Below are 20,694 nucleotides of genomic sequence, written 5' to 3'. Positions count from 1 at the left end.
TAACACTGAGAGAGGGAAGAGCAAGACCAGGGTGGGAGTAAGTAACCTCTGAACCTCACAGGGATAAACTTCTCAGTGGCTTCCTTGTGATGAGCTACTTTCTTTTTTTAATTAATTAATTCATTTTTATTTTATTTTAAAGGTTTGATAGTGTGCATTAAGATCTTGCTAGTTACAATGAGCATAAAGTACATGTAAAACAGGATATATCCTGGAATTAGTCAAAGTTTTCTTGGTGTGTAAGGATTAAACATAATGGATTTTTCTTTTTCTTATTTTTTTTTTTATTTCTTGAACTTCACACAGTCTGTGAGTTGTTTCTGGGGTGTTTTGAGCTTTCTGGGGTTAGTATCCAATTATCAGTGACTGTATGTCTGCTCTTTTGTGACTGGGTTATCTCACTCAGGATGATATTCTCTAGATGCATCCATTTTCTTAAGAATTTCATAAAGTCATTGTTTCTGATAGCTGAGTAGTATTCCATTGTATAAATGTACCACAATTTTTGTATCCATTCATCTTCTGAAGGACATCTGGGTTCCTTCCAGCTTCTGGCTATTATAAATTGAGCTGCTATGAACATTGTGATGCATGTGTCTTTGTTGTGTGTTGGAGCTTCTCTGGGGTATATGCCCAGAAGTGGAATAACTGGGTCTTCAGGTAGGACTATGGATGAGCTACTTTCTTGGCCACTTACTCACAAAGAATACTGTAGGGTTTTTTTTCTATAGGACTGGTATGAGTTGAGATACATTGAGAATATCTCCCAGCTGCTACTTGTGCACAGGGGAGGTTAGAAAGTAAGCCAGCTGTACCCCAAACCATGGTTGATCCCATTAGACACCACAGGTCAACTTAAACCAAAAAATACCCACCTCCTGAAACCCAGCTTCTCCCCTCTGGTTTATGAAATGTGAATGAAATGGGGAGAGGCACTTCTATCTTGGAGTAGAGTCTAGTTTTGCCCAGCAACTGCTAATGTCACACAGGAATAAGGGCAGGAAGCCAATGCACTGGCTTTTGAAAGTATACTGCCCTCAGTTGCCCCTAGAGGAAAGCATGGGATCATTGTAGCAACACTACCCACTTGGCTGGGCAGCTTCCAAATGAAGAGAGATTGTGAACACTGAAACTCAAGCTTCCAGAGACTCGAGATGCCGTGTGAACACACCACTAACCTGTCAGGGTACTAGGAATGTGTGACTCAAGTGGCAAAACTGTCAAGAAAGGCCAGGAGTGCACAAGGAGCATTTATAGCACCCCAAGAATGCTTTCATTTTGTTTCCTTTGTGCTCTGCCAGAGTTTTTGTGAAAGCAAAGACCACCTTCCCATCCTGGTACACCAACGGAATGGCACGTTATCCTTTCCATCCCAAGCCCCCCAGCCCATGCTCTCTGAGTCTTTATCCTGTGCCACCTCAGGGCTCCAAACAATGGGAGCTGACTCCTCCCCTCACCCAGCTGCACAGCCAGCAGCCTATCATTTTCCTGTCTGTTTTGGCTTCTGATAAAGATATTTTGCAGAGCAGATTATAGCACTCTGAAGTGAAAAGGTGGAAAGAGATTCCGTTGGTAATTGCTCTACCAGCGGCAATTGGAGACTTCCATGGTAGGTGGAAAAGTCATCTTGGGGGCACCTGACCATGACAAAAGGGAATTAGTGTGCCTGAAATGAGCTGAGGGAGCTGACCTTCTCTGTGCTGCCAACCCTCTCCCCTCTCCCCTCTCCCCAGTACTGAACTTAACTAATATCAGCTGGACCACTCCCCATGTGACTCTTCAGTTTGGGGCTCAGAGGGAAGTGAGCAATTTTCAGGATGTGGCTTCTTAGGAACTTTTTTTTTTGAAGGACTACTGTCTTCTCAAGTCCTGGGATAATTGATTAGTGGCTTGCAAACAGCCTGAAAGCACATGCCGTGTTATTCTGAATCCTCCCATTGCCAGGACACTAAGCACGGCTATTTGGTTCACACAGTAGACATTTTATATTATTAAGGTGACAGGCCTTCATGAAGGTTGTTTGCTCTCAGGGGATCTTGTGATGCAAGACAGTCATTTCTAACAAAGACAGTCTTGAGCAAGCCAGGGACATGAGTCACATTGTGTTTTGTGGCTCTGTGCCATCTTAAGCAGGGATTGATTAGTGCATTCATTTGCTAAGAGCTCAGTGCATGCCCAGAGCACTGGGTTAGATGACCAGGGACCATGGTGACCATGATAGAAACTTTGCCTGTGAGATTAGCACCTGTAGAGAGCAATTAAGCCCCCAGAGGACTGCAGCTCAGAATATGACATTCTACTGAGAGAATAGCTTCTTCTTGAAGTTTCTTGACCCTGGGCAGGGAATTGCTCTCAGTCCTGACTATGGGTATATCCTGGTAGTGGGGAGAGGCCACCATGTAGAAAAGCATGAAAAATTGTCCAAAGTTGACCTCATCAGTCTTGCTTCTATGTAGGCCAATCCGTGCCCTTTACACTCGCTCCATAAACTCTTAGAAAACTGCACACTCCCTTCTATGGACCATATAAACAGGCATGCACACATACGTATACATATTCAATGTCCTACAGAACAGGATTTCATCCAACATGAGTGTTGGAGTGAGATCAAGTCTTCCTTGTGGAACTACAATATTTGGATCTCAAGTAGAGATAGGAGATGCCACATACAGGAGGGAGGGGACTGAACATCAGCTGAACTTTGAAAGAAAGTAAGCCGTAGAGTAGCATCGCGACTGGTGTGAACAGAGCATCCAGCATCAGGAAGGAAGAATGAGGTGTAGAGTAGCATCGCGACTGGTGTGAACAGAGCATCCAGCATCAGGAAGGAAGAATGAGGAATCCCTAGATGAGGAAAAAGAGCTAGCCAGAAGACAGAGAAGGAGGAGGGAGACACTGGAGGAGATGATTCTAGCAACCATAGGCTGTGTGACCCAAATGGAGGCTAGAAGGTCATGGGATACACCAGGCACAGAGCAAGGTGACTTAGTATTTATTCTCTGGTGTTTTTGGACAATAATGTGACCACCTCTTTTATATGGTAACTGTCATCTGAATGTGGCTCCAACAAGATAGAGCAGGAGTATTTAGTTAAACCAAACCAACCAATGGTCCTGGGGAGAGGATAAGAGGTCTAGTATCCAACAGACATGGCACCAGTCACTACACTGAGCAAGGTGAGGCTCGGGGAGTGTGAAGGGTGGTAGTGAACCTGAGTGAAAAGTGAGAGACAAGAAATGAAGGTTTTCTCCAAGGCTTGGCAGCTAAACCCTGACTGAAGTGGGGTCCAAAACCTCATTCATTTCCTTCTGTTAAGATCAGGGTGGAGGTGGTCCAGCCATGGAGCTTCACAAATGAATGATGGAGAAATCAGGAGGCAAATCCCAGTGGTAGACTATCTGACCATCAGATAGGCCCTAGTACCCAGCCCCAGTTACCTCTACTGTTTGGGATCTTTGGAAGCATATACAGCTAAGGAAGGCCACCAGCACCTACCCAAAAGAACTGGGAAGGCACCCAGAAAGGTTGAACAGCCCAGCCTCAGCTCCCCTAAATGTATTTTAAGTATGCATGGTTAAAATCTCCCTCAAAACAGAAGGTCAGAAGTCAACTGTAGGTCTCACAGGATTGGGGAGACCTTTCTGCTTGCTAAATGCATGCCTCATTTTATGTCTATGTTGGGGTCCTATAGAACAATGGTTTCTGTTAACATCAGAGTTGGGTTTCGTGCAATACTGGGGTCAGGCTTGAGCCCCTTTTCTTGAAGGAAAAAGTGGAGCACTCCTCTCAGTTTCAAGGTTCTAGATGGTTAAGCTCTGCTTCCTTCAGAAGTTGTGTGATCTTTTCTTAGATCAAATCTTCAGCCTGGGATAGTTTATCTTGTCATCTGCTTTGGGATATTTGTGCCATTACTGTGATTAAAATAGAGATAAATAAGCCACGTGTGCACAGCAAGTGAGTTAACCCACAGGGGACCCTGCTGTTTCTGTTCACACTGATGCTATGCACTGGTCCCAGGCTCCCTGAATTCTACACTGTTCACCAAGTGGCCATATTTATCCAGGCTGCCGATGTGCATAATAGAGATCATTGCTAATCGAAGCGTGACTTTCCAAAGTTTTCTGTGGAAATAGCTGTATTGGTCAGAGACAATGGGATCCTGTTGTGGACACAGTGGCCTTTCTCACTTGGAACCCTGTTATCAGAGTCTTATCTATGCAGAGATAATAAACAGTTCAGATAAAAGCTGAACTCCTTGAAGACTGTACTGGCGATTGTATTTTCTAAATCAAGTGACTTACACTGGACCTGTTTAACAGAGGACATACGTATGGTCACAAATGGCACCAAACTGGGTCAGTAGAGAGAACCTCTGTGCTGAAGCCATCAAGCTGTAAGGAGCAATTGCGGATGCCAAGAGATGCTCAGAATGGAACCGGTTGAGACCAGGTTCAGTGACCAATACAGTGTGTGCTTATATTTGTAGCTGTGTTGTGAAGTCATGGATCCCCCTGAATATCCCTTCTATTGCACATTTTATTTCTCCTTCAACTCTCCATGAGGGACTTTATCCAAATGGGCTGTTCACTGACAATACCAAACGGGTTTTATGCTTATAGTTCAGTTCCCACTGAAAGCAGGATTAATCCAGAATGACTATCTAAGGTGTACTAGCAGGTTTCTGGACCTTAGAATCGTATCCTTGAGAGGAAACAGAGCCTGCTTCTTAAAGAAACAGGCACCTCCCTGTAAAGAAAGGAAAAGAGCCAGCTCTGTAGATGGTGCAAAAGAAACATGCAGATTGCAACAGAGATCTCAGGCCAAGATCCATCAAACACCAGGTTAAAAGTGTACCAGCAAGCGAAATGCTGGGCTCTCAAAAGTTTTACGATAAAAGTTAATGCGCTTAAGATAATCAGTCTCCACTGCGTGGAGCCTTCAGTAATTTTACTCCTGTCACCAAAGGAGCCTCAAGGGATGGACGGCTGCCCGCACCCGTAATGAAGCACTTCGTGCCCATGCAGCTGTCACCTACCTGTTTGCCAGCCCATAGGACGGCTGGAAGAAATTCTCCAATTTAGCAAGCAAACTTAAGTCATTATTAGAAATGACAGGGAAACCTGATGAAATTGTACTTTCAATTGGAAAACAAAATTGCAATCAGACCAACATGATTTCCTCGTGGCCTGACCATGCTAATGCCAGCGGAGACATGGGCAAATGTATTTAAAAGTCATAATGGAGCATTACCACGCCATCTCTTTTCACTGGTCCTTATTAATATAAAACTTCAATTTGCATGTAAATGTGGTCAACTTTCATATCATCAAAATACATGAGGCCTGGGAAAGTAATGAATTGAAGTTGGATGCGGCAATTACTGACATTTATAAAGAATTTTAAAGAGGTCAGTCCAGTCCTGGCTGAGAAAATGAGGAAATCAACAGGGAATATTGTCAATATAGCAACCGGGGGAGTTGGAGGCAGTCCCAGGTGCTGGGCATGAGATGATGATTAATAGAGAGGCAGCTAGTCCCCTCTCACCCGCCGCTGGCCCTGGCCAGACCCAGGCTTGAAAGGGCTCTGACTGTGTTCTCGGAGCCTCCTGGTCATGCTGCACACAGGTTCCAGGGGGATGACGGAGCGACGCTGAACGTTTAATTGGGCTCTGTGTCCTTTGAGCTCCTTTCCAATCCGGTGATCAGTTTAACTGTTTCTTCTCACCCCAGACTAGGGTCACAAATGTATAAATAAGATTCTTGCCTTGTGGCTCACCAAAAAGCTCGACTTCCTGGATAAATCAAGTTAAAGCGCCCTATTATGGCATGATGGTAATTCATAATTTGCCTATTTTACTTCTTTAAGCAGCAAGTGTCTTTCAGGTGGCATGTTGCAGTTGCATAAATCCTTGAGTTTGCAGAGTGATTTGTGGCCTTTGTTTGTTTGTTTGTTTTTGCCTATTTATACAAATAAGTTAACAAGCAACATAATTTTAAACATCCCAGGAAAAATCAATGCCCAGATAGAAAGACTGTGCTGGTTTTAGATTCTTTAATTGCAGATAATACAGGTAAGAAGGCTCAGCAGGACCCACCTCTCTGTCTCCCTAATCTCCCTAATCTGATGACTGGGCACTTTTCTGGACAGGAGTTCTAGAAAACATTACCCCATCTCTTAAAGGTGGGCCCGAGATCTGGGCTTTCCCCTTTTTTCAGCTTGTGACTTTGCCCACGGTGCACCTTGTGCTGTGCTCCGAGTGAAGACAGACACTCATTGTAAGATTGCTTCAGAACTACACAATGCTTTTAGAATAAATCCATAAATAAAGTCTGCTTCTGGCTTTTCAGTGACTCAAGGAAGATTCCTGGCTTAGAGTAGGATCAATCCCCCGGTCAGACACTGTGAGCTCTTTCTGAGCCTGGCTCCCCAAAGAACATTAGCGTTTTGGTTTTGGTTTTGGTTTTTCCATTTTTCCTAATTTTGAGCTCGATTTCTTAAAGAATATACGTGTGTGTTTAAGGATGCAGTATATACATATGTGATGTATACATGTAATATATATAAGTGTGGATGTGTTATATATGTATGCATGTATGTTTGTGTGTATGTATGAATGTGTGTGTGTAGTATGTGTATGTATATATGTGTAGTATATATTTGTGTATAACTACATATGTGTATTTTTGTAGGAATGAATGTGTGTGGTGTGTATTTGTTTATAAGTATGTTTGTCTATATGTATGTGGTGTGTGCTTTTGTGTATCAGTGTGTATGTGCATGTGTGTGGTATATATATGTGGTATGTACATGTACATGGTATGTACATCAGTGTGTATGTATATTGTGTAGATGAATGAATGTGTGTAGTGTGTATTTGTATATAAGCATGTATGTATATCAGTGTGATTGCATGTATGTATATGGTGTGTGTGTGTATATATACACTGCCACAACAGAGTGTAGAGGTAGAAGGATCCCTTTTTGGTTCTTTCCTTCCATTATGTAAAGTGGGAAGTTTAATTCTTCGGATTTGATGATAAGACTTCTTGCCATCCTGTTTAGGGCTTTTCTTTATCTCTATATAGAGCGTGCATGTAGTATGGATTCTAAGCTATTGTTTGAAATATGTGATAATTGTTCCCACCCACATATGATTTGCTCTTTCCAAAACTCAGATTCAGAAATTGGATTCCTGACTCCCAGTGTGGATTTGAGGCAATGCCAGTATTAAGGGCCAGGCAGACTTGAGCTTGAATAAAGCTCACCCATATGACACCTTGGTATGTCGTTATAGCCGAAAACAGCCAATATAATTTCCTATATTATAAAGGAAGCATTTTTATTCTCACTAGTAAACATGGCTTTCATCTTGTGGGGATTGTGGTGAAGAGGTGAAGTCACGCACTGCCTGAGATTGAATTCCCTTCCATGTAAGGACTCTGGATTTGAGTGTCTCCCATCTAAGAGTATTTCCAGAGGTCTAGAAAAGTTAACCTGCGAGTATTTTCTCTATATTCTCAACCTCAATATCTGTCAAATGAGCATTTTTTTCATAGTACTTGTCCTAGAGAGGAGTCCGGGTGACTGTAGGCAGCATATTTTGGAGTACTTAGCAGGGAGCAGAAGTGTGAGTAGTGTGCTCACAAGCTGAACATGCACAGGTGCCACGGTACTGCTGAGATGGACCCTGTTTCAACATGGACTGTGGCCCCAACATGCGGTGAAAACAGTGGACTGGAGAAGAAATGAGCTGGTGTGAACTCCACCCAGCACTCTGCTTCGGACCCGGCCTGTCGCCTGAGAAGAGAGAATGCCTGGGTTTTGCATGTCAGCCTATCTGTACCTGTATTTCTGTGTGTCTGACCCAGTCCTTCCTCTTCTGCAGCAGGAAGAAGGTCTGTTCATATGTGTCTGATATTTTTGTCATACTTTGGGAATCTAGCGTGTCTTGACATGGCGTTCCGACATGTTTGCCATCTGCAAAGGGAGACCTGCAGCATGGTAGAGGGCATCACATGGAAATATGGAGCAAGAGGCAGCTTGTGTCTCCCCTGCTCTGGAAACCACTCACAGCATTATAGGGGCTCAACACTCATGGCATCCCAAAGGCTCTGCCTCCAAACACCATCAACATAAGACTCTGGGGATGAAGTCTTTAAGGCAAATTTCTTGAGCTATACCAAGCCACAGCAAGACTGGGTAATAGTAAAACCCCTTGACAGCTGTGAGGGGCCTTCTCTAGGTATTGCACAGACTATGCCACCTCTCACTTATGCCTCCCCCACCCCTGCCTGCTCTGATGAATGTCAGGTCTTCTAGAACTCTGACACTCAGAACAGGGTACAGTGGCTCACAGCTCCTGCTGAATTCAACTGCTTCCTCCTCCCCACTGTCCACTTGACTGAGTCATTGCTAAACAGGACAAGGCTCCAGTCTATTCTGGACAAACTCCCATGCAGCAAATGTCCCCCAAAGCTCCATGTGTCCATGTTCCTTCCAAGCACGTGGACTAACTTGCCTATGGTAGGCCCCTCTTCCTGAGTATAGGAATTAGGCCTTCCCAGCCCTCTTCCATTAACCTTTTGATAAGGTATTTTTCAAAGTAGCAAAGCACACGCTGGCCTACTTCATGGGGTGGTGGTCCCCTTAAGAGGAAGCGCCCCTCTTTAAATGGGATGGTTATTGCTTGCTTGCCTGTTTTCTGCTCGAATTGATAGCCATACAATAGAACTTGGGGCTCACAAATCGTTTTTGCTACACAGAAGAATTCATGGCTGTTGTTCAAGATCAAACAGAGGAAAGGACGCAGGGAAAAGCTAATCATCGGGAAAATAGGATCGATTTGGGAAAGCATTGGATTTCTGTAATTCTTCACTTTTTCTCATCACTTTAAAAACATCTACTTGTTAATAACAACAGCTCAAATAAATCAATCAATAGGTTGCAGTGCCCTGAGGGGGTAGAAACATCCATCTCTCTTCCCTGTCTCTCTTACATCTTTAAGTTATATGCAGCTATTAGTTTGAAGACAATGGTCTGCATGTAACATACCATGTTGTTTTTTCTTTCTCAATGGTTTCTCCAACAACCCATTCTTCCTGTGTTGTGTGAGCCACTGTAGCTTCCATGTGTGAAAGTAAAACAGTGTTGACCAAACAGAAGGTTGTGGAGGACAAGAGCCACTCACTGCACAGGGAAATGCAACCCGGTTTCTGAGATTTTATGGATGAAAAGACAGCAATAACAGATCAGAAGCCCAGCTGAACTGTGGCACAGTAACGCAACACAGCTCTTAAGAGTAGGAGGTTAACAATCAGGCACTCTTCAGGATTTCATAATTCAGGAAATGTAAATACACAGGAAAGACATTGTCTTCTTTTCATGTGATCATAAGAAATGACATTCTAACTCTGTGATGGGACTTACTGTGGGTTACTTACTTAGCTGACCTTTCCAGAGGTCATTATGTTATCTTTCTGATTTCTGCCCTCCCCAGATTGCCTACAAAGATGACTCAGTTCTTTTTTAGTGAAGGGACCAGAATTGGCAAACCTGCCCTGACTCACTGTCATGGAGTTGGCTCTTGCTTACAGCTGAAAAAGAACCTGAATTTGTTTCCTCCCAAATCAAGGGAGAGACACAGACCCTCTGAGCAGAACCGATTGAGGTCCTGCAGCACACAGTCTCGGGTGCACAGTAGGGCTGCTGGGATTTGAGTGAGGTGATCTGAGGCTCATTTCATAGAGAGGTGCTCTCAAGAGCATGTGCTCAGGGGCAAATGCTTTGTCAGCTGATTAAGTGTTTTCTGGAGTCTGATGGAGAGATGGCTCCAGTCACCACACTGACAGTTCTCCAAGTGTTTTGTGTTTTCAGGAGGTCCTTCCATGTGTGCCTGGGCAGGTGTTGCAGGAGAGATCAACAGGAATTTTCCAGTCTTCCCTGAGGACCATAGGTTTTGCCAGAAGGTGGCAGTCCATAGGATGGCTGTAGAATTTGTGTTATATTTCAATAAACTTTTACCTTCCTATGGTCTTTTAACCAGTTACTGAATTATCTGATAGCAAATAGATGTAGAGAAATGCTCACGCCGTCGTAGTGAGGAGCTCCAGCGTTGCAGGCAGGCAGTGACGTGGAAACAGTGGCTGACCTTACTCATGCTGGCTGGATTAAATAAAACCGGAGCATTTCCTCCTCCAACTTAGCTGAGGTTTAAACTGGTTTGTGGTCAAAGCCAATGAAAGATAAGATGACAATTACAAGTCAGCAGTTTATACAACTTCTGTGGAGAGGGTCTCTGCTTCTTAGGCACTAAGCTGCCTGAATTCAGACACAGGGGTCAGGGACCCATCATGTTCACAGACTCTAGTTAGGGGGGCTTGATCTGCTGAGGGCTTCACAGAATTATTATGTACTTGCAATGGCCTCTTAGCTCCACAGAAAGCACTCAGATGTCTAATAGCTCTTCTGCTTAGTGTAACGGACAAGGTTAGTAAGGATAATTTTGCTCAACTATATCATGCATTTTCTCTCAACCTCTCCCTTCCATTTCGTTCTTCCTCCCAGATACTTGGTATTTATCTATATGCCATGGATTTCCCACAACACACACACACACACATACACACACACACACAGACAGACACACACACACACACACACACACACACACACACACACACACACGGAGGGTAGGGGGCAGATGGATATGACAGAAAATGTGATATTCATGTTGTGGTCTGTGACACAGCTTCTTTAATATGAAGACACCCAATGATGCTTTGAACTTACTGACCACACTAGGGATTCCTTGAGAGATCTGGGCAGCAGCGGCATGCAGTGGTTGTCCCTCACACCGCTGAAAGTTAGAGCTGTTGTTAAAGCATGCAGGAGAGGTGCCTGCATGGGATGAGCTCACCTTAAATTTTCAGAGGGAAAAAAATCGCAATAAAAATATTTTGGGAAAACACAACACAATTAAAGTATGCAAAGGGCACATAATTACTGGAGTCTAGAATGCACCGGGATTTACAGGGCTTGGGGGAAATTGCCTACCTCACTTCCTTGGCATCTTGTTTCTGAAGTAAAAACTCATACAATGTTAGTGACTTAATACAACATGGACTGTTTATCTTATACTCCAGGAGTTCAGACACAAGCAGGAGCCTCACGGGGTTGCCATGCGGAGGTGCCCATGGTAGCACTCCATCCACAGGCTCCCACGGAAATGGATTGTGGCTATTTTCAGCTCTGAGATACACCCGCACCCTGTGTCCTTTAGCACATTACCTCCTATTAGCCACTCCCTCTCTCTAATTACCCCACCTCCCATCAGCCATCTGCCCTCTCTAAGGATCCCTCCAATGTCCCACCTGCTTTTCTGACCACTAGGTTCTTTTCATCCTAAAAACTATTATGATGACATTGAGCTTCCTGAAAAACCCGATCTCCTTGGTCAGACTAGTTTCTTGTTTCCACATACAAGCCCCTCTCTTCTTCTGACTGTGTAACATAACAGTTTCCTGGGGGTAGAGTCCAGGAACCAACATGTGGGTAGATGTTTGTGTTCTACTCTCAATTTACTAAAACTAACCCCATGTGCTATCAGAGGTTAAATTCTCATAAATGCTGAAATCTTTTTGAATAGAGTGCTGGGTTCCTTTGGACTGTGAGGTTCTCTATATAACCCCAGGGAATCATGCCCCTTTGTCACTAAGATAAGGGATAAAATAGAAGTGAAGCCAAGAGGCAATGTCAATACCCTAACTTCAGCTTGTTTTAAAGCTACGCTTCACCCCCAGATTAGACACTCATCCATATGTCTGAGGAGGGACATCTGCCCCTCCAGTCAGTGGGTAATGTCTGGCTGAGCAATTCGGAGAATGGGCAAAGGCCTGCAAAATCCCACAAAGACCAGAATCTCAGTCCATCACATTGCCAGAGCTTAACCCAGTACCAAGAAGTTCGCAGAAGTATATTGGGCATTTATACAACAACACCAGCTTTGATGAAGGCATGGTTTTATACAAACATTGCTTTGGTAGAGGCCAGTGAATTGTAATCATAATTAGGTAGCTTGGATCTTACTGCAGAGGACAATGCTCTCACAATTGCCATATTTGAATGTAGACTACAATGTGGGAGGGCCTCCTCATCCCTCTCTCACCCCCAGGAACTATATCAACACCAACCAAATGGCCAATTGTATAAACCACCTGCAGAATAAACTATCACTTACCGTTAATTTTTCTCATATGCCCATAATTAATGAATCTCTCAATCATTTTGCAATTATTCAGTAGGTTTTATAGATGGCATAGTTGGTAGTCTTCCTTAATGGATGGATCTTCAGAGTGCCCGTCACTCAATGGCTGTATGATAAATCCATCAGTCAGAACTTGTATTTGAAGAGAATCCTACTGTGTGGCCTGGGACTCCAGTTTCAGAATAAAAGTGAAAGCTACGAAGAACCTCCCTGCAGCTCTTAACACACAAGAAAATTAATAAATTGTGTTCTTTCTTACTGTCTATTCTGTGTGTTTGAAAAATTCCTGGTAGTGGGCATCTGTTCATCCCTAAACACATAGATCATCATACACTTAATGGGAATCTAAAGACATTTTCCTTGGGAAGGATGCCTGTGGTCACAGGTGTCCCTGCCCTGTGCTCTCTTGATTTCTGTTATGATGTCTGCTTGAGCATTCAACAAGGGTCTCTTTGGCTGTTCAGCTGAATCAACACTAGCCACTAGCAAATTCATAAATGTGCTGCCTCAGGACAGATATCACTAAGCAAGGAGACTTAAACTTTCCAAAGGACATGCCTCCTCCTGGGTGAGACTATTTCTTCCTCACCTTGCCTCTGCTGGAATTATGAGCTCATTTGCTCTCAGTCCTTTCAACTAGCCTTTCAGTTAAGAATTACAAGTTGGCCCAGGTCCCATTAACAATATAAATATGGGGACATATCTCAGTAGCTGCACTGGGCAGAGAGACAGAGAGAATGCATAGGAACCAGCCATTCACCACACAGACCACTCTTGGTAGTGGTGGCAGAGGTGACAAGAGAGTAACGAAGAGAGCATCCTATGGAATGACATGGGCACTAAGCATGGAAATTCAAGAATGTAGAATGAAAGGGGAGTGGAGAAAGATGGAAGGGACACTCCCTCCCTGGATATGATGGATATGGAGTGTTCGGGGCATCATGAGAGAGGCTACAGAAAGGACAGGGTAGAGTTCTGTACAGCAGGACCATAGCAGAGACAAGGACCCAATGGCACATTCAAGGAGGGCAGACGGCAAAGAGCAGAGGGCAGAGTGGAGCACTCCATCCCTCATGCACAGTGGAAGAATCCCCAGGGAGTCAGAGAAATGGGTGTGCGGAAGTGGCTAGTGCTAAGCCTCAAGGAAAGCATGGTTCTTCATCCACAGGGGAGGACGTGAGTGGCTGGATGTGTGGAGAAAGAGAGGCCACCTCAGAGCAAGCCACAGTTTAGTGAAAGTCCCAAAGAGCTGCTAATGGTCCCCACGTTTCTTTAGATTTGTTTTACTCTGTGAGAAACAGACATGACTAAGTTACTTACACTAATTTTTTGTTTTTTGTCTTAAAGAATTCAACACTTGTTTTCCATGATACAGAGTTGGCTTACTCCTAATAACATTCACTAAATCTAATTATCTCAGGCTTTATAAACTTAACAATCAACAGTAGTCAAATATGTTTATCTCTGTGAGCTAAGAAGTATCCTTCTATTGAAACCTCATATTCTTGAACATCAGGAGAAATCACAATAATTATTCATAGGAACACATGCATATATGTAGAGTCAGTGCATCATTAAGCTTATTAAATTAAATGAGTTATTTTGTTACCATCACAATACTAATATCATTTTCAATTATCCAGTTTCTGATGAAATTAATTACAAAGCTCTCTGGTAACAATGGGACAGTAGACAGGTGTCTTGCCTGTGCATTTCTCTTTTGAAAGAGTTTTCGAATGTGCAGGAATCAGTCTAAGCACCATTGTAAACCAATCACAATACAGAGCTGAATAGCTTTCTCCCTTAAATACATAATGAAGTAGAAACTTGGTTATGTAAAACTCTTAATGCAACTCCTCTGCAGTGTAAACACTATGTGTTTGCCCCCTTCCCCACTACCCAAAACCTCCCATAAATCTATTCCTAGGGCAAGTATTCATGAGAATATTTAACCTGATAGTCAAAAGTGAAGAATTCTCTCTCACGTGTGTGTGTGTGTGTGTGTATGTGTGTGTGTGTGTATACCTGTAATGTTGATTACTCAGTTTATAGTAATATAGGAGACAGAATATTGAATAGTTTGAAACATTGACAGGGACTAGCAACCTTGGAGTTAGAAGCCTCTCTATTGCCACTGTCACCCCTTTGTTAATCAAGGGCTGTGAGATGCCACATTGCTTCTGTGGACTGAGGAGTGACAACAAGAATTCATCTCTGCTGCTGCTATTTGCTAGCTGGCACGATATTGTGTTACTCAACCATTGCCATAAACCTGAATGTGAATGTAATGCTCACTACATCCCAAGTAGGAGCATGTACTGTGTACAATGTGTCTGTATTCCACAGATGATGATGGATTTGAATGAATGGAGACCCAGACTTATATAATACACTACACTACACACACACACACACACACACACACACACACATACATACACACACATACATACACACATACCATTCAGTGGCATATATAGCTGTGTGTACATATGTATCTATGTACACCATATACATATATTGGTATTGATAATATTTTAAACATTTTTTGTTAGTTTCTATACCTTGATTCTGGTTGTTTTCAACCACACACCTACCTTATCATCCAGGGTGTGCTGAAGCCCTTCCTCTCAGAGAAGAGAGGTCATCCATTTGGGTACGGGAACCTTATCTGTGGCTACACAACTAGAGAAAATGGCCAGTCCAACCATCCCTAACTGCCAGTGGTCTCTGGGAGGGGTGGGGCCCATGAGACTCTCCCTGTCTGTGTGAAATGTGGACAGGTCTGGTCTTGTGCAGGTCCTGTGCAGAATTGCACAGCTACTCTGACAGGTCCAGATGCTTGTGTGGTTGCACACCTCTCTCTCCAAGGTGTTTTAGTTCTCCTGTAACTATAGGCAGAGCACTCCACTATCACTGACTGGCAGCCAGTTGTCTGTCTCTTGGTTAAATATTACCTGCATCAGAATGAAGCTTTTTAATTATGCTTGAAAGCAACACACTCATCTATAAGTGTGAATGGGTCTTTAGAAGGCATTCACCAGAACAACAGTACCAGGTTCTCCCCTTGGGCTTGTGACTTCCCAGCCACAGGCTCTTGACCAGGTTTACAGAACCAGGTATGAGTTTCTTCCAACAAGAATAAGCCTCAAAATACAATCAGCATGTGGTTGGTTACTCCCCTAAGAATCAAACCATTATTGTACTAGAGGGTACACTGTGTCAGGCAGGCCATTATTGTAACTCATAAGATTCATAGTTAGATAATACTGTTTTATGACTCTTCTACCTGGCAGCCTGCATCATAGTACCATGAAAGGTAGCTAATGGAGAGGTACTTCCAGCTCAGCACCAGCTTGATTTCTCTGTCCTGTGACCAAAATGTGTTTTATACTCAGCAATAGTATCTTACCATCAAGTTCTGGAACTTAGCTTATATTTTCCAATCTTTAAGTTTGTGTGTGTGTGTGTGTGTGTGTGTGTGTGTGTGTGTGTGTGTGTCCCTATGTGTACTGTGCACATGCAGTATCAGCAGAGACCATAAGAGGGAGCAGGATTTTCCTGCAATTGGAATAATAGGTGGCTATGAATCGCTGGAAGCTAACCCTGGTTCTCTAAACAAGCAGCAGATGCTCTTACCTGCTGAACCATCTTTCCTGCACTTCTACCTTAGCTTTTGAGACAATGTCTCTGCCTGAGACCTGGAGCTCCCTAATTAGTCTAGGCTGGCTTGTTACTAAACTTAGGAATCTTCTTGTGTCAGACACACAGCACTGGGATTATGAGAATTACCTTGACTAGCTTCTTAGGCAGGGCTGGGCTGGGTTCAAATTCTCGTCCTTATGCTTGCGAAGCAAAGACTCTACCACTGAACTAACTTCCCAGATCCAAATTCCATAAATTAGAATGTCCAAAGAAAGAGATACCAAGGAGAACACACACACACACACACACACACACACAGAGAGAGAGAGAGAGAGAGAGAGAGAGAGAGAGAGAGAGAGAGAGATAAATCCACTGCACATCATTCCTACACATATTCTGCCAGTTCTCTCACTTCAGCAGAGTTGGGTTGGCAGTTTGAAGTAACGATGGTAACCCTCACCCAGTGAGTACCTGACTATGCAGAAACTTCCCACAGAACACATAAGGTAGAAATGGTGTCACACCATTACGTTAGGTGCAGCATTAGATATCGCATGAGCATAGGGGACAGAAGAACCCGGAAGAAACCAATAGAAACCAATGTCGTCAATGCTTCCCCCTTGAACCAATTGACTCTGACAGAAAAGAACACATTTCTAACAGGCCTCAGTGCTCTAAGTGTGGATTTAGAGACACAATATTCAGGGACAGTGTTTTCTGTATAATGCTGGTGGTCAATTATCACCAGGTAAGAAGCATGGCAGCATCTAGGCAGACACGGTGCTGGGAAAGGAGTGAGGAAAGAGCTGCTTCTGCCATCATGTCTCTTGACACAGTGGATTTTGCATGTTTCAGTTGCGAGTCACAATAAATCCATTCCTCCATTAAGTTCTTCCATGTCAGGTATTGGCCACTGTAATGGAAGCCATCACTGCAAATGCCTATACTGTACATGAGTTCTCTAGATCAATTCCCACCTCAGAGATAAAGGGATAATTCAGGCACTGGGAACACTGCTTGCTAAACATGCAAGACTACTTTCATGTTTCGCCTGAAGTCATACATGGGTCCACCCTTGCCTTGATAATAAAAGCACATAGATGCCTGTCTATTGATCTACCTGAGGATCATCTCATCCTCCAAGATTTGCCAAGATCTTGCCTACACCTACCTTGTAGAGATGCTTTGTCTACATCATTGGCCCATGCTGCTACCACACAAGTGTATCTCCTGTTTCTCCTCAGAACTCTCCTTCAAGTGTATCTCCTTTACAAGAAAAGAGCCTAAGCATCCCATTCCAGAGCAATTCCTTATTGCTTCATTTTCTTAACTATAGCATTAATTCTTTTTCTAGTGACTCATAGCTATCACCAGCATGAATGAGATGTAGAATATTTCAAACACTGTGGGCCATTTCTGGGACATGGTAATGAACTATACTACTACTCAAAGTAATCCCCACTTTCCAGCCCATCACAGTTTTCATTTGTGTATTCTTCTTCTCATTGTCCTGCTTGAGGTCACAATATCCTCCTATGAAAAGGAGAGAAGAGAAAATTCTGAGGGCACAGGATAAAGGTGGTGGGTAAAATAACTCTTGCACAGCATGAAGACTTGAATTCTCTTGCACCCAAGTAAAGTGCTAGGGATGATAGATCTTGAAGCTAACTGGTCAACCAGTGCAGCCCACTTAGTAAGCTCAAAGTTCTGGTAAGAAACACTGTATCAAAGGGAAAAATGGACTGCTTCTGAATGACTCCTGTGGTTGATCAATAATTTCTACACATCATGTGGACACACATGTACGTGCACCTGAATGCACACACACACACACACACACACACACACACACACACACACACACTGAAAGCAGACAGACGGGGTCAAGGAATCAAGAGCACAGAGGTGTATGACGTAGACACTTCTGCTAACTGCACTCACCCTGTGTCCTCTCCTTAGGTATGTTTTGGCTTCCTCACAAGCATGTCAAGTGTTCAGAAAGAGGTATAGAAATGTATCAATTGAATGATTTGTGAACAAATAAGAATAGGAACACACTTTTATTTTTTTTGGTCAGTTTTATTCAAATGTGTTTAGGCAAATTCCTTTTATGGTCCCATTCTTCCAAGGTTATCTGTGACATCTAGGGAAAATAAGCTGCCCCATTTTTGAATATGCAGTCTCCCAACATTCTGCCCTCGGCTTCTCATGCCTAAAGAGCTGGCATGCTTGCCTCCATGAACCATATCAAAGGAATGGCTTCCAATCTCTTGTCTTGAACTTGCTGTGCATGGGCAGATTATAAAATGCATGTTCAATAGGAAGGAATTCAGGAAGTTTTCCAGCATGTTCCCCTCAGACTGTCTGCCCCTTGAATGTCATGAATCGTGATGGAAATGTTAATGAATGGTGAATACAGAGGATGCCATTCATCTAACCTTTTGATGAGGACAGTGGCTCTGAACATGGGTCAGTTGGGCTATTAAGTGAAACTTGGTGCTAATGAGACCAAGTAAGAGACCTGGGCCCCTCATGGCCAATTAATTCTGTGCAGAAAGAAAGATTCTGGGTTTATGGTCAGCAGCTTCCCCAGTCAACACAGTTAACCATTCCATAGGTGTGTGATGTTGACTTTAGGGGAGAACCCATGGGGGGTGAGGAAGTACCAGCCTTCCTATGCTACAGCTAAAGCACAGCCTACAGCACAAAAAAAAATTGTCATCAGTGGGTCAGGAGCCATAAATGTCCACCTGCAGAGTAGCAGATAAGTGTTTTGAGGGTCTGAGCACAGACTGGATATGAAGCAGCTACAGAGGGGCATATGCCTCCTGCCCTCTGCCTTGGTAGAGCCTTTGAACTCACCACACTCCTAGCTGCCCATAGAATCAAGTTAGAAGTACTTTGATTTTATTCTAGCATCTACCAGAATCTAGTCACCTAGAAGTTAGAGATCTAACTGTTACTCTCTTTAATGAACTTATCTAAGCTTAAGTCTCCAATGAATAATAACCCAATCTTTGTCTTAAGCATCTGGGGCAAACCACTACCGGTCTTTTAAAGCAGGTCATTTTTGCTCAGACTTCTGACTGCTGAGGAGCTCATGCTAATGCCCAAAGCTAACTCAGGATATCGGTGAGCACATCCTTTACAGTCAGTTTGATGTATAGAAACCAAATTTACTAATGGAAGCACTCTTTGGTTCGCAAAACCTAACCCGGCAAACCTTTTTGCCCATGCTTTCCTAAGCCTTGTGAATCACCTTTTCCAGGAATGCAAACTCTTCTAACTGGCTTTCACCCTGTAGTCCTCGTACAAGGCCATCCTGGCTTTGCAGGGCTTTGGGGGACTCTCTTCTGTCTGTGTCCATCATCATCACCTTCCAGAGCACAGATTGGAGTAGAGCTCACAGAAGGCAAATGAGCATTGTGATTCAACTCCCCAGAAACAGGCCAATTACATAATGTCTTATTTACCAGTTCAGTGCTGAGCTAAAAGCAAGTCTAAATCAAAATTGCAACCCAATCATCATGAAGTGTGTGTTCTCAAGTGAAAAGATTTACAACTTATATGTGTGTGCAGATTTTATCACTCTCAAGAAACACCAAAGTGGGTATACTTCTTTGGAATGGACTTAAATTCCAAAGCAGAAACCAGAAGCTGTAACCTAGCATAAAAATCTCAAATGAAACCTATATAACTTAAATCCTTCTCATACACATGCACATATAAACACACACACACACACACACACACACAAAAACATATATGCACACACACATACATACACACACATGAAAGAGAGAAAGAGAGAAGAGAGAAAGACACAGAGAGAGGGGGGGAGAGAAAACGAACACAAGGAAAATGAGGAAGATAATATTTGTGTCTGGTAGTATAAGGCAATGCCCTAGACTCTCCAGCTCCAGGAATGCCTCAAACAGAAAGGATACAACATGGTCCCACAGGATGAGTATGTGACTGAGAATTTTGTCTTTGTTTTTCTTTTCCAATACTGAATAACCTCCTCTGGCCCAGCTCAGATCAAGCTGGCCTGAAAAGAAAATCCCCTGTTGCCTTAAAGGGCCTGCACCTCTGCACAGGTCACTGCCACCTCACCTGTTCCGACTTCCTGAGTACCTTTTTGGGTTATCCAGTCCTTTCACGGAACTTCCTACATCCAGCTAGAAAACCTCGGTCCAGGCTAGCTAGCAAGGAAATCTACTTTTCTCTTCCTCTCTAACAGGTTAATTTCTGCTTTACTGTCCAAGGGGACCACATAAGTTGGTATGGGATCTGTGGTCCTCTCACTGAACAGATGCTCCCCTCCAAGTTATTCCAATGGAGTTTTTCCTGCCCAGACACTCCTAGTTTTACTTGCAAACCCTGGAATTAGGCAAAATATGTAGCTTTCAATAATTGTGTTTGAATGAATAAGTAATATGCTATCCTAGACTTTATCTGCCTAAGCCTATAAGATATAAGAGATAAAATGTAATTATCACATAAGAGTAATAAACACTCTGACTGAGAGGCAAGCAGCCTTCACTTTTAATCCAGCCCCCATCATGTGACACCACACTATGAGCCTTATGTCTCTGGAATTTCCACCAGAGTTTCCAGACCCCAGCAATACTGTTGAGAGCTAGCTCACAAGTCCCTTGTCTCATCAGGGAATCTCCCCATCCCTCTAGAATCATCATGTGCTATCCTGTCTCCAGTATAGAGGTGTGGTACCATCTCAGGCCCTCTAGGGTAGAACTGCCATTCCAAAGGCTCTGAAGGGGATAAGG

Source organism: Micromys minutus (assembly GCF_963924665.1).
Source record: "Micromys minutus genome assembly, chromosome: 20".
In the NCBI taxonomy this organism is placed as follows: Eukaryota; Metazoa; Chordata; class Mammalia; order Rodentia; family Muridae; genus Micromys; species Micromys minutus.
Note: the sequence above shows the minus strand (reverse complement) of the source record.